We start from the raw sequence: 16,429 nt of genomic DNA on the forward strand, positions 1-16,429 counted from the left end.
GAAGATAGAAGATGGCATCAGAAAGATTGTACCACAAAATGCCCAGTTGCATTTAGATGTACATGGCCAAATAATAATGGGTAACTCAGTTCATTTGTTTATACATTTTTATTCCTGTCATGACTTTTCTGTTGGTTATATTACAATTGTTGTTTTATTGGTGCTACCCCAGTAGCCACAGCCTCAGATGGGACAACTGGATCCGTGGCTAGGCTGATGCATGCAGAAAGGGAAATAAAAGACTTCCGGCGCTGGGAAGGCCCGACAACTTTGGTAAATTTCCTTTTGACAGTATCCAGTGGACCTTTTGATTGTCATTTCACCAACACTTGTTCGTGCTCCACAAAATAACTCAATTGTGGGGTCAGGGAAATTGTGGAGAGTGCTGATATGTACTTTTCATTTTCCAGCATGACTGTGTGTTAGATTGCACAAAGCCACAGGACGAAGTAGTCTGTTCTGTCGGCACAACAGTCTTAAGAAGAGCAGATTGTGTTGGTCTGGGAACCAATTGTGAACTGGAGGCAACAGTAAGTAGCATTTATACGGTTCCATTACGGTTTGCCTGTGCTAACATTATCCTTTTGCTAGGTTGTAAACTGCTGCCTTTCATTGATATGCCACCTTGCTGGACAGAAGGTATGTTATGATTTCGTTTATATTTACCTTATATTTACCTTATGTGAATGCATAGGTTGTTATGGAAGTTATGGTTTTGATATAGCTATACTTAATCACTTTCATCTGATATTAGGGATTAGATGTCCTTGCTGTGGATTCCTATGTATTGGCATGTTGGAGTCCACCTCACTGCGTAGACCCTTTTGAGTCACTACCAGTTAGTGGTTATTACTTAATATATAATTACAATTTGATTAAAGAGATGTGTTTGTACTCTACACTGTTGGTGCACTATCAACTTTGATCTGTGTAATTTGCTCACCTACAGGCTAGGGCTGTCACTTTTGTGAAAAAATCCTGTTAGATTTTTGAGACATATGTGTTCATTGAATCGATTGTAAAATCGATTTTTCCATGTCTAAAGACGTTTCCATTTTCAACACCAAATATTGGCAAATCCACGGACAACTATAACAGGCATTAGGACGAACGTAAAGAGGGCGCTTGAGACGCGCACAAGTCTTATAAATATTTCTGATGATTTATTGGCGTGAAGTTTTTTGCACAATGACAAACAGGAGTGCAACATTCAAGGATTGAAATTAACACCCGCCAAATTCGGATAAAAATGAACTTTGGCGGGTTACGCTGTCATATCACGAGTCAATTTGTCGTGTTTCTATGTTTACTCACTTTGCTGGGGAAGTTCGTGTTAGCCAAATCTGCGTGGATTTAGCGCAAATACGCAACTCGTGAGTCCTCATGATATATTAAATACAGCGTATTGCGCAGAATCTGCGCATTTCTGGCTTGCTTGAACACACACGTCACTAAGCAACAAATAACGGCGCGCTTGTTCACTTGCACTGAGGTAATAGCAAATATTAAAAAGCATTTGGTTAACAGAACAGACATTGTTATTTTCCAACATCCTACATGTTCTGTGTACTGTATTAATCTGTCTACCTAAAACACATTTTGATTTAAAAAAAGGCAGTTAAAATCGATTCCCTATTTTCGTTTTCGAAACTTGTGTTGGTTGGTCCGATTGATTGTGCAATCGATTTTCGAACGTAAAGTGACAGCCCTACTACAGGCAGATGCAGCATTTAAAGACTGCATCCTTTTTCCAATATGGACACCTGGACACTGGCACTTGTGTGTAAGTTTTGACGGTCAATTGTGTCATCTTTTAGCATTTTAAATAGGTGTTGAAGACAGACCTGCTGCAGTTTTAGTAATGAGAAGTGAGTAATCAGTAGGTTTGTACATTCCAACGTGAGATATACAAGACCAATGCACTGGTCCGTAAACATTGTTTTAATTGATTTACATATATTCACAGGTCATGAAGCCCAAACTTAAAAGGATGTACATTCTTGATTCATCCGACCCTTGTGGTTTTGGGCAGGCGTATTATGTGTCCATGTTCAGGTTTTCTACTAATATTTAGGGACTGTTCTTTGTCCCTTGTTCAGTGCGAGGTTTGGGACTGTTCTTTGTCATCCGCTGTTCAGTGCAAAGTTGACTGCTGTTTGTGTACTTTTTAATGTTTGCATGTTTGTTGTTGAGATGGTCCTTGCTTAAAAGGTCCAACTCTATCTCTATCATAAAGACTGAGCCAGAGTGGTTTATTTAGAAATGTAACTATTCTTCTACAACAATTCTTTTACATTTCTTCAATGCCAAAACCTGTTAAAATTCAATAGTAAGCACAATGTTGGTTTAGGCCTAGTCAACCACTGAAATAATGGCATTGAAAGAACTGTAACAGTAGAGAACAAAGTACATGCCAAACTTGCTACTGCAACCCAAATGGCGTGTTTTTCAAAATCGGACCTATAGAGGTGGATCCTAAGTTTAAAACTGTTTTCAATTTTTAAGAAGTTTTAGCGCTGTATCTGTTCTCTTTTGAAGCATGATCGCAACAAAATTGATAGCTGGAAACTGGCAACTCGTTAAGAACAAGGTACATTGCACTCAGCATTCAACAGTTTTCTGACAACTGTCATCAATACAAAATGTATATAGTATGTTTTGGATTTTTGCCAGGATATTCCAACATCGCAGAGAGACCACTTGGACTGTGGAGTGTTCATGCTAATGTTATGTTACAAATGAAGCTTCAAGTTAACCTTACCTGACTTTGGGGATTGCATTAGTGGCTTTTCAAAGGCAATGGGTATAGGAAGAATTTGCAAGTGCTAGGAAATGTATAATTTTAAAATGAATAACTTTGTGTTACAGTATGCACTATACATTACTTTTGAGTGGCCATTTGATTTTACCCAGGTGAGAGCCTTTAATTTATTACAGAAATTTGATGACTCTTTCATTTTATCTCAGTTTTTTATGTTTTTTTGGTTCTTGTTTCCTTAGACTGACATGCCTTTAATCCGAGAGTGTTGGCTGAACCTAGCATTGAAGTGCATGAGCCATGAAAGGTGAGAATCAGATTTGCAAAACAATGTTGTCTTTCCAAAGTTTTCACTTTCTTTGTTTTATTTTTTAAACCATTTACCATGTTATAGGGAAGCCTCAAGCCTCAAGAAGTATCAAGTGGATTACATGCATGGTTGTCCCAAGGACCACTGGATTCTTATGGTATGTCTGTCAAGTCACTAGCAATTTGTACATTGTAGAAATTTTGCCTCACAGAATACCAGTGTTTGTATTCCTTGTACAGCGAGTATGTGGATTTTATACAACCTTGACTTCACAATCACCCTGTTAGATTTTACTTCACAATAAAAACAGTCGGGCCGTCATCCCTTACATTTTACCCACTACATATACCAAAAACAAAGACCTATATAAATTGAAGAACTGGGCTTTTGGGCCATTATCTTTTCTTTTGTTTCTCTTTTTTGTTTATTTGTTCACAGTTGCCAGCATCTGTTCTGGAGGACATTTTTATTGATGTGGTTCTCCAGGAGGGTGATGAGGCAATTTTGAAGCTGGCCCTTGTGTGCACTCGCTTCAGAGACCTTGTGACACGGGAAGGCTTCAGGAGACGAGCCCATTTTCTTTGGCTTGACAGTAAGTGTTAATTGCTTGTTAACACTGTGCAGTAAGAGTTTTTGCATAACTTTTTCAAAAGTTACATATTTTTATAAAAATTCAGGTGATTTTTGCTTGATTTGCTGGTTAATGAATTCCAGCCTTGTGTATTTTTGTGTGTGATTTAAAAACAAAATGTTTTATGTGTACAGGTGTCACAAATTGGACTATTTTCTCACCATACTACAAGGCGGAGTACTACAAAATGTACAAACTGGAAACGTGTAGGCAATGTGGAGACACATACAAACACTGCACTCCAGGTATGCATTGTTGATTGTTGCCATGGAGTGTTTTACTTTCAATGATGAATTAACACATTTAAAAAATAATGAACATTGAAATATTTGCTTTCTTTGCTAACCCACAGGATATGGAGGTCGAGGAAGAAAGGGGGAACTTTTTAGAATCATAAGTGAAGACACCCACCCAGACTTCTGCAGCGAGTTCTGCCAGATTTGTGCTGACCTGTATTAAAGGATGAATGGCTAATTGTGAATGTCCGGTGGTTTCCCTGTAATGTTTGTCATTCTACATGTGCTCCCAATGTGGTTTTCCTTATGTTTTGCCTTCAAAGTTTCCCTACTGTTTTCAAAATGTCTGCTTTACCTGTCTGTTTTAAATGTCTGTGTTAATAAACATTTTTTTTTTCATATTTAATTGTGCTGGTAATGAATTTTTCATGCATTTATGTAAGTGAGATGCTCTTATGTTATGTAAATTAAGTCAGATTCCCTTGTGAAGTCATTTATAAGTATAAAATTAGTACTGCTATAATTTAGTCACTTACAGTTGCATAATCAGTTGTGGAAAAAGCACATATTTTCTACTTGAATTAAAACTTGATTTAATATTACTCAAAATTAGAAGCGCCTACTTGTTAATATATTTAAGTATTTGAAATCAAAGTGCATGTGGACTACTGAGAGGGGTAAAAGATCAGCCAATCAAAGAATACACTTCTTTTTAAGAGATATTTATTCTTGCATGTACCAAGAACCACATGCTTTTTAGGGAAGATGAAACATAAGCATTTTTAATCAATCTTTTTGTTTTGGATTATAATTAAACGCTTTTTCCACAATAAAAATAAAATAGGCTACTTGGCAATTGCCCACCTCTATACGTAATTAAAGGTAGCCCTACACATTCACACAATGTACAAACTACAGTGTTTGTAACTTTTTAAACTTTATTAAATAAGATTTGTTTTTCAGTCAAAAGTCATCTTAATTTATATAGCGCTTTTAACAGTGTAGATTTGTTTCAAAGCAGCTTTACAGAGATAAACGTATAATTTAAGGTAACGGAGATTGTTTTGGCTTTATAGCGGTTCTTTAATAAAGTTATTTTCCAGCTAAAGTTAGTTTTGATTAATTTGCTTCCGTCGCAACGATCATTTGTTATTAAATTAGGGGCCGCGACGACACCATTGTCTCTACACAGACTATAAACAGAGAATAAACGCGAACCTGTGAGAAACGCTAGGAATCTGTAGACCAATCAGAATGCAGTGGGAGGAAATCCAACTCCGCCCCTTGGATCTTGATCCGACTCCTCCCCTTGGATCTCATGTACTGCATTGAGGTGCTACTGCCTTTTCTACCCCTTTTCTGATGTGCGTTTGAGAGCAACTCGTTTTGGTGCAGTCTCTTTAAATGCAAATGAGACACTTCATACCCCGCCCCCTCTCCAGCTCACAGAGGTGACACTCGTTTCAACTCTACCCCGTTCGGCCATTTTTGTACTTTAACATTTCCTTTTAAATTTTATTTCGACAGGTATAACCTGGGTATGTGCAGCAGTCAGGACGCACGCAGGGAGGTTCGGGTGGTCGCCAAAATGCTACCAGGTCTTCAAAAAAAGGCTCTATCTTTGTATTTGACCCCGAGTGCTGATCCGGTTCTTAACGAGGAATTGTTCGAGGCAGCCGAAATGTTATCAACTATGGCTGGGTATGTCTCTTTATTTATCAAGCACATAACAAAAAATAAATATATATTTTTATAAATATTATATTACTATACATTTTGTATTCTTCACTCATACAGGACTTGTTTGGACAAGGGGACAGCAGCAGCAGTTGGTGAATCAAGCACGCGGCGGTCATTCAGCCATTTTTTAGAAGTTTTTCCCGTATCTCTGCAGGGCATGCCTCCATCGAAGAGGCAGCGGACCGAATCAGGCTTCTACGAAAATAGGGCCTTTTACGATAAGTGGTGGCTTGAACAATACAGTTTAAGAAGAGCATATCTTGTCGGTAAGTCTTCAAATCTATCAATACAGCATTGGCACTCATTAATTTGACATTGATTCACTGTGACAAATGATTTCCATTAGTAAAGTCTTGTAATTCTGTCTTTCAGGACACTTCAATCTGCGGAGGCCTTCGCCCGCAAAGGTAGAAAGGCTTATTGGTCAGGAGGGGTGACATCCAACTGCCCAAAAGCAGAGGAGGTGGTGAGGTTGTGGAAGCCGCCACCAAAGAGAATGGTTGAAACCGACCCGTATATTGTGCAATGTGTGACTGAGCAGTCATGGACGGGAATTTCCTTGAAGGATTTCGGTCCTCCCAAAGGTTTCGGTATGAAACAGCCAATAACAGAATCAAGAATTAAACCATCAAATGTTTGTCTACATGCAAAGTATATTCTGTAACTTGAAATGTGATGTTTTTTCTGATTACAGGAGTGGTTGCGACCAGAGATTTTGCTTATGGTGACATTGTCTGTGACTATGACGGCAATGTCATCCCAGCATCAGAAGGGAACTCATTATGGAGGGCATTACAGGAGAGGCAGGGTACCTTTTTTTTTTTTTTTAAACATGGGGACAAAGGACTCTGTGTCGATGCCCAGAGCTTTCCATGTTCCTGTCACCCCTCACTCAACACGTTTGGCCGCCGCATCAATCATTTGTGCAAGTCGGCAAATGTAAAGCCATCCTGTTGTTTGATGGTCGTTAATGGTGAAGAAAAGCCTGTGATTTTATTTAAGGCTCTTCGGGACATCCACGTCGATACAGAATTGAAATTTGATTACGGGGAGAGCCGTAAATCATTGAGGTGAGGGGTTAGATCTCGAGTGGCTCGACGACTAAGCCCCAGTCCAATTTTTTATATATATAAGTTACCCCAAATTTTGTATGTTTGAATTTTTTTGTTATGTTTTTAGTGGTAGTATTTTTTTTTTACAAAAAAAATTATTGTTAAAGTTACATTTTGATTTCTTTATATTGAATTTACTACCAAACATTTTATAATATGTTAATATTCTGATGGGCTCGTGTTCATATAAAACAAAACAAACAAAAAAAAACTTTTTTACCCAGCCTCTGACATGATACAAAGCAGTGCAGTGTCAGTGCCGGTCCCAAGCCCGGATCAATGGGGAGGGTTTTTACTCACTTATGCTGCACTTTGTCAAGTTCACCAGTTAGTCACCAAGTCCTCATTACATTTCCCATTACACTCACTGGCCCTCACCTGCATTCACTTACTGACTCCTTACCTGCACACCTGAACGGTTTGTCTTCAGTCATCTGCTTCCTTCATCCATCTTCAGTCATCGCCATGATCTGTAAAACAAAACACACGTTTATCCTGAACACTGTATAAATCACTTTCTCATCTGTTCCCATCATTTTGATCACATGCTTCTGTAAATAAACTTGTTGAGTAAATAACCTGTGTGAATCCTTTAACTGTGTTTAAGAAAATAAATAAGTATTTATATGTTATTTCACCATGTATTTATTATAAAAATATTTATAAGTATAATGTGTATAAATGTTATAAGATTTAATATCCCATAAGAATTTCACATATGTGTACACTAATTGTTTAAAATAATTTTGTCAGTACACCATAATTTATAAAAATGAACTATATCTATATGATTAGTGATCTAGTTCATTCACAACAATGTTATGTCTTCCTCTAGTGTGCAAGCAACATTTATTTATTACACATTTCAAAAAACAGTATAGCAATATATATATATATATATATATATATATATATATATATATATATATATATATATAAAAACAGTCATTCATTTATAACATTTGGAAATATTGTATTCCCCCCCACCCAAATGGTAGGGTTAGTGTGTAGGCAGGGGTCGTGTTCAGTCGTGTTAATGTTATAAAGTTATAACGGGGTAATACAATTTAAATTCAATCTAAATAAAAGAACAGAAAGTGATAAGTATTGTTTTTCCTTTAATTTTAACATGAAAAGTTCTAAATAGAAATCGGGACTTTTATTATGAAAAAACCCCGGATTTTTGAAGGCAGAAGAAGAAGATCTGAAAGCAATAAATTTGTGTTTCTGAGAGGAAAATTCGATCAATTTCATTTACATGCAGTTTAACTTATGTTAAACTAAAAGTAGGCATTCCAATCTTTCTTTGCAGGATTGCATATGAAGAAAAATGGAAAGGTAAGTGCCTGTTTAGGCTTAATTGTAGTGCAATAACATGTAATAGTGTATTGTGGCTAACTCTTTTAAAATGAAATTACAATTTAACATATCAGCGATCTTTCAAAGGGTGAATAACATAAATAATGAAATGGGTAAGGTGAGGATTAGTGTATTAAGACAAATGTAGTTGTTAATTCGGGTTTATTTCGTGTTTTATGTATGTAAATTAGCTGTTTTTCTGTCGAATGTGTAGATTTAACCCCAAATTGAAAATGAAAGTAAAAGTAAACATATCAGTGATCATTCATAGCGTGAATAACATCAATAATGAAAAGGGTAAGGTTAGGATTAGTGTAGAGTGAAATACCTAGTTGTTATTTCGTCTTTAATTTGCGTTTTAGGGATGAAAAGTAGTTTTTTTTCTGTGGCTTGGTTTGATTTAACCCCATATTTCAGTGATGTTTCATCAGTGATCTTTCAAAGGGTGATTAACATTAAAAATGTAATGTTTAGTGGGTTTTTTTGTTGCATTTTGGATGTGTAATAGTGTAGTCTCACAACAATTTTTGTAAATTCATGTTTAATTTGTCCTTTAGCGACGAAAATGTCCCTTTTGATGTGGCCTCAAGGGAAAATACCAAAGGATTGATGTCATCCTTTTTTAGATCTAGAACAACGGAGCAGTTTTTAAGGGATGATTCAGTCTATGTTCCCCTTTTTCCCACTGTAGTGGATGATGCTGCAGAGTCTCTCCAATACAGTTATGATTTTGACGGGATTGTGGTCCATCTTGCTGATGTTAGTTGCATAATCGCAGGTATCCACTACTTGTTCGCTGGGAAAGTGGATGGATCGAAGGTCTGTAACCATTGGCACATTTAAAAAAAACACCTTGACCTGAAGAAGTACAGTGCTGACGGGGTCAGTGCCCTGCGTAAAAGTGTGGGGGTTGTTCCGGGCTACGTTGATGGGGTTATTTTTTAAACTTAACTTGTGTTCCAGCAAACCCAAACAGCGCTCACCCCATGTACAAAAGTCAGATGGTAGTGAAGGCCCATGCCATTGGCCTCATTAATGCTGTTTTCAAAAACTTCTCATTGAGAGGGGAATAAAATCCAGGATCCGAATCCCGAAGGATATAGTTCTGATCATATCCGATCCCTTACTTCAAAAGCGCTCATAGTTAATGAAATGATTTCAGATTATAACCTAGATGTGCTGTGTATGACAGAAACCTGGCTAAAACCAGACGATTACATTACTTTAAATGAGTCCACCCCGCAAGATTACCGTTATAAACATGAACCTCGTCTGAAAGGCAAAGGGGGAGGTGTTGCTGTAATTTATAGTAATATTTTCAAAACCACTAAAAAATCTAGTTTTAAATATACTTCTTTTGAAGTGTTGGTGCTTAATGTAAAAATATATAATGTAAACGATAAATCAAGTTTGAGAATTCTGCTGGCAAATGTATACAGGCCACCAGGGCACCATAAAGATTTTATCAAAGAATTTGCTGACTTTCTATCAGAATTAGTATTGACTGCAGATAAAGTCCTAATTGTTGGTGATTTTAATATACATGTAGATAATGAAAAAGATGCAATGGGATTGGCATTTAAAGACATTCTTAACTCTATTGGGAGTTAGACAACACGTGTCAGGACCTACTCATTGTCGTAATCATACTCTAGATCTAATATTATCACATGGAATAGATGTTGATGCTGTTGAAATTCTGCAGCAGAGCGACGACATCTCAGATCATTATCTAGTCTCATGTAAATTACATTTAGCCAAGGCTGCAAAGCCGACTCCGTGTTACAAGTATGTTAGACCTATCACTTCTGCCACTAAAGATTGCTTTATCAATAATCTTCCTGATCAGTTTCATCATCTCAGCATCCCAGATAGCTTAGAAGAACTTGATATTGCAACAGAAACTTTTAACTCTCTCCTTTCCAGCACTTTAGACACAGTTGCTCCGTTGCGCTTAAAGAAGATTAACTCTCTGGGGTCGAGAAACTCGCCGGCGCGTTTTGCTGTTTTTTTTCCACATAGCAGCAACATAGACTTACTCCGTCATTTTTGGTCATATAAATAAAATCAATACATGATTATAAACTATAGAGGGTCTTCTTTTTTTTGTGTACACTCACATTAACATCCCAGCTAACAAAAAAACGTCCCCAGAACGTCCCCTGAACGTCCACTGCGAACGTCCCCTGAACGTCTTCGTGTAGGGTTCTTTAAACGTTCACAGGACGTCGTGGGGGACGTTCGTGGGATGTTCGCAGGACGTCGCGGGGGACGTTCGCGGGACGTTCGCAGGACTTCGGGGGGGACGTTCGCGGGACGTCCCGAGGGACTTTCGCAGGACGTTTAGAAAACTTTCGGGGACCTTTACGGAACGTTCACTAGAAGTCCTTTTAACATCTTAACACCCTTTTATAGTGTAGCATTAGTCTGATAACACAAAATTTAACAACCAAGGAACAAACACACAACAAGGAATATCAGGAAACAAAAATACTTTTATTTTCATAAACAAAAAAAGTGCGTGTGTGTGCTTGCGTGTCCAGTTGCCAGGTTTCCAGCTGAAACGCGTTACTCCTCCACATCTGATTCCACCCGTAAGCTTGGAACCTAAAACAGAGTAACAAAATTTAAACTTTTAGGTTTTATTTAAATACAGCTATTTTTATATAATTTAAATATTTTTAAATGGGCTACAGGGGATCATTGTGCCGAGGCTAGTAGTGATTTTATTCACGAACACATTGTGCTGTTATACTTTGTTTTACGGTGTCATTGACAGTGTAATTATATATTTAAGTAATATTAATTAAGTACATGTACTTACTATAGTGTTAGGGTAGGATTAGGGTTTGGTTGAGGATTAGTTGCATGTAATTAGGCTATGCATAATTAACTGTTAATACTATTGTAAGTACATGTAACAAGGACACTGTAAAATGAAGTGCATCGTACCCACTGTCTGTTTGCATACACACACGACACAAGCCCAGCATCATAGAGATTTATGAATTCTGGAAGTCTCCTGGTACTGAGTACAAATTCATGCTTTCATTTTGCGTGCTCTTTATACACATAAATTACCTTTTACTTGCCAATACACAACTTTTTTAGTATAGCCTACGCACTTTTTTAGCATATACACACTCAACTATAAATTAGTTTGCAAAATAAGTCATCTTCAAAAATGCTTAAAGATCAAACAATTTTACCTTATTTTTTATATACATCATATTAACAATGACAACAGGTCTATATTTGTCAAGTTGCAAGACATGCATGAATATGTAGGCAAACATTATATTTGATTAGACACAAGGCAATTCACAGAATCATCTTGCTCAGACACTTTTGGAGCACCCATGCAGGTGAAAAAGACGTATATAAATGTATTAAAAATGTACTTGAGTATGTTTTTAGTAAAATACACTTTTTGCCAGGGTTGATGTTGTCCCCACCACTTTTTAAAACATCTCGCGGCACGGATGTACCAATACAAATAAATAATTGTATGTACTGTACAGGAGGGTTTTATTTTTTTTGGTGGTGTAAATATATTTATTCTGAAGCAATATTTTCAGATTTTACATACTTAAATCTTCATATTTGTGATATTTACCCAAGTGTGTTATTTATTTTTATAAAGAGAACTTTTATTACCTTATTAAATGTATGTATCATCTTTCATGTCAAATTCTTACATTTGATCAATAAATTCAGTAATAATAATAAGACACTGGGCTGTTACATCAAATTAAATAATTCGCACTGCAAAATTACAACTGCAATAAATAATGTTATGAGATTGATGTTTTAAATAAATGTTTGAATATACATAATACAAATAAAAAAATGCAATACTTAAACATGAAACTAAACCGCCAATAGGTGGCGACAAGTGACCGTCTTAATTAGTGAGTCATTGAGTCATTCATACAAAAGATTCCTTCAAAACGCTGAATTAAAGCCCTGCATAAACCCGCTTACAAGAGTAAAAGACTGCAGGCTGCACCGTCTTTGCTAATTGGTAAGTGTATTATACAAGTATAATTTAGTAAGTACATTATAAAAGTAAACTGGTGTTGATGTCATGTTAGTCTGTTACATAATTATATCAAAAATAAAAGTTTACAAACGTTTACACTGACAGTCTGACAACATGAGACGTGTCAGATAAGCTGGGTAGCAGGCAGTTAGCTGAAAAGAGTAGCAAAATTCAAGGCACGAAATTTGAATTTATATATTACAAGTTTGTGCATGTCATTGTATTTCTGTGAATGGCATTTTACACATTTGTGACTATTTGTCTGCAGCTTCAAATTCAGAATACATGTTTGTGACTTTTGTCTGCGAGTGCAAATTTCAACATTCAACTTCAGATTTTAATTTTACAGGTTTTCACATTGGAGCTGTGAGTGTAAATGTTCACGTACAAGTATGAATATTTATTGTTCAAGTTCTCAAATTCACATCTACGTGCTCTCGAGTTTTGATACTCTTTTAAAAGTAGGCCTACTTATATTGTGAGTTTTTGGTCAAAATCCTCTCACCTGAACATTTTTCTTAGCTTTCTCACGATGTGGAGCATGCTTAAGGGTCACGGCTATCATATCTTCCACACTCTGGGTCTTGTGGTGTGGATACACCTTACTGCAGGCACCTTCACGTAATAGTTCACAGTAATTATAAATAGATCACAGACACATGTAGAAAGTATTATTCTCGATAGTATTAAAAATCCATCATGTTCTCATAACAGACCATTACTACTAATATTTATATGCTAAGTTTGAAGGAATATTTCAATCAAAGAGAATGAATCTATCACATTCCACTTGCGCTTTTTGCAACCTTGGAGACAGGATCTCATGAGTAATGTTTTGAACTTACGTATGATCACATCATTGATCAGCAGATGCTGAAATGCCCGTTTTCCTTTTCTCCCGTTGTAGGACTATTCAGCCCAAAGGGAATTCTCTCCGATAATTTTTAGCATTCTTCTAATGCCATCTCCCAAACTGCCTGCACTCTGAAGACAAAGATATCGAATCTACAAACAAACAACAACAATCAGTTATCAAAGAACAGTGCCAAGAAATTGCAGCATAACATAAAACAGCATTTGTTTCAGCACATACAATCTTCTTGCGTAACTCAAAAGCTTTCAGCTTTTCGCACAGCTCTTCCAATTCCTCCACTGACTTGCATGGCTCCTCTAGCACCTCGAATAGGTCCAAGGCAGAGGTGCTTGTCTGGCTCACAGACTGCAGTCCAATTGCTGTTTTAATATCGGCATGGATTTGGTCAAGTTTCAGCAGTATTCTCCTCTCCAAACCATCAAATAGCTAAGAGATATCTGTGAAAACATTGTGAAAACATTCTCTCTCTCTCTCTGATTTTTTTCTCAATTTTAGTAATTATAGCCATTCAGCATTACAGTATAATTAAAATCCATCAATTTTAACATTTATTTAATAAACCATCTTCAAATAACAGTATTGTAGGGCTGCAACTAACGATTATTTTGATAATCGATTAATCGGACGATTATTTTTTCGATTAATCGATTAATCGGATAGAAATTAAATTAGATTTTTTTATTATTATAACTAAATAAAACCGTAAATCAGGGTATTTATGTGTAAAAGTGTACTTTAAAAAGTGCAAAAGCCACACATTGAGTTTTACTAATATCAATATTTGCATTGTTTTTAATGATAATTGCTGATGGCAAGTTGACAAACATGATTATTGTTAAAAAAATGATATCCAACATATTATGTTTTAACACAATTTTTGTTAAAACAAATTTACACAGACATGTTGTTCAGATGTGAATATCTGAACTAAAAACAAACTAAAAACATCTAAAATATATAATTCATTTAATTTTTATTTAAAATTAATTATATATAAGGAATATAAGGATAAAGAATATAATATATATTATATATAATATATAAAAGAATAATATAAGGATAAATTGATTAAATAAATATAGAAAGACTGAAAACAATTGTGTGAATGTAGAGCCGCAGTAGATCGCGTTTGAAAAACAATTAAAACTTAGTAAACAAATGCTATAAAAAGAGAACGGAATGGAGGTAACGTTACCCAGCAAGCTAACAGGCTTGAGTAAAGGACAGGAGAAATTATGCATTAGTGCACAAGCATTCGCTGAAAACCACTGAGTACAGTGACTAAAAAACAATATTTTACTGCTGCTGTTATTAACTGCCTTTATATTTAGTGCTTCGCTTTGTAAAGACCGTTTTAATTTAACCTATTTCTGCGGTAGCGCTATTTTAATCCATCACTTACGTTGCGAGCGAACTGATTGCGCAAAACCTGATGCTCGAGACAAAATACAGACATCCCAAGATCCCGGAAGTCCCGGGAGTCTCCCGCATATTGATTGCGGCTCCCTGATGCCCGCGAATTAGTTCAAACTCCCGAAATCTAGAGCGCGCAAGCAAGAGCGCGCATGCGAGACATAAGAGACTGCTCGCAACCGTGTAGCGCGCGCGCTCGGCAGAGCGCCTGAGGGAGAGAGACCTTGCGTGTGTGTGCGTACCAGTAAACGCTCCCCGTGACGTAAGCAGACCAACTAATCGATAATGACATTCGTTGACAACGATTTTCATAATCGATTATAATCGATTTTATCGATTAGTTGTTGCAGCCCTACACTATTGTAATCAATGTCACAAAAAAGGCCTACGCCCTTCAAAATATTATTTTAATATATATATATATATATTTAATATATATATATATATATTATAGCAAATGGCAAAAAGACAGATTGAACAGAGCTGATTAAAATTAAATAAAGTGTGACTGTTAGAATCACGATGCTTGTACATATCTATCCAGGTCATCTGTATATATGTGTATAAAGTCTTTCTTCTTACCTTGAATCTGCTGGCTTGTAGAACTGGACTGTGGCTGGAGTGTTGAAGCTGATGGAACTGTAACCACATCAATCAAAAAGTCAATCAAAAAGTTTCAATGTTACAATTAAGTTTTCTGTTATCCTGCTCACCTAGGCTGCATTCATTTGATCAATATGAAAGTTGAAACCGTTATAATGTGAATTATTACTACATTTTTTGTACTGTAAATGTAAATTACTAAATGTAATTAATTTATGTGATGGCAAAGCTGAATTAGTATAGTCTTCATGATCCTTCAGAATCATTAATATGCTGATTTGCTGCTCAAGAAGCGTTTATTATTATGAATGCTGTAAAGAGTTGTGTTGCTGTTTTATTTAATTTAGTTTAGTTTAAAAAAAGTCCCAACCTTAAACTTCTTTCTATAACTACTCAGTTACTGAAAATTTAAAACTCAAAATGTAGCCTACTCACTGGAAGGAGCATTGGGCAACATCAAACAAGATTGTTTTAGTTTTTTTCTTTTTGGCTGCAGCTCCATATCTATATGGGATGATTATAGTATCAAAATGATTAACACGTGCAAGCACACTTATCAATGAACTTGATACATGTTGCAGAAATGTTTTATCCATGCCTTTCAACTTGCGTGTGCAAAATTCAAAATTGAATGAATGTGAAGCAATTTGTACAAATAGAGACATTTTTGTGAATACAAATGTTTTCCTTTGTATTAGTGTATCATAATTTGCACATGCAACACAGAAGATGTGCATGTGTGGATCAGGTGACGCGCGTGCATTCATTGACCCGTTTCTGAGTCGATCCTATTTGATTCATTTGGATTTTGAGACTTTCATTTCGCGGGTTTCGCCTTGCACGATCCACACACAGCTGTCTGAGAAAAGCTGCTACCACTAGATGGCAGTATTCTGCTAAAACAGACAACGGCAGCATAATCGAGCGTTCTTCCGCATTTAAGACGCTTAATGAGAGTGATATTGAAGCACCAAATTTAGTACACAATAATATAGGCCTACCCTATTAATAAAGCATACTTTATAGAGGCAAACATTACGTCAGATTATGAACAACACCCATAGAAAACCATTATAAAACGCTTAACGTGCAATCGCGCGTTGCATGTTCAATAAGGTGTATTGGCTACTGAGTTTAAATATCACCGTCTTACTGCATTGACGTTAAGCTTTTTCTTTATAATATGCTCTATGGGAGGAAAACTATATAGCCTACAGACAAGAGACTACATGAACGCAATGTACGGCGTTTCAAGTTAATAACATTTCCTTCCCGAGCCTGTTAAAAAGAAAAAGCTTAACATGAAATAAAAATTCTGCAGTTGCGTTTAACTTTGCATGTGAATGGGAGA

General features: G+C 36.2%; 2 long non-coding RNA genes across 2 annotated transcripts in view; both read left to right on the plus strand.

Annotated features, from left to right (window-relative positions):
• Positions 1 to 16,429, plus strand: part of LOC143725878 (uncharacterized) — a 434,149-nt gene that overhangs the window by 190,020 nt on the left and 227,700 nt on the right. The window lies entirely within an intron of this gene.
• Positions 3,474 to 4,154, plus strand: LOC143725464 (uncharacterized). The gene is made up of 3 exons (XR_013198230.1): positions 3,474 to 3,660; positions 3,834 to 3,944; positions 4,052 to 4,154. It is a non-coding gene; the product is annotated as an uncharacterized LOC143725464 (long non-coding RNA).

This window comes from Siphateles boraxobius, unplaced genomic scaffold (assembly GCF_051911475.1).
Source record: "Siphateles boraxobius isolate OS27281-9 unplaced genomic scaffold, OSU_SipBor_1 77, whole genome shotgun sequence".
In the NCBI taxonomy this organism is placed as follows: domain Eukaryota; kingdom Metazoa; phylum Chordata; class Actinopteri; order Cypriniformes; family Leuciscidae; genus Siphateles; species Siphateles boraxobius.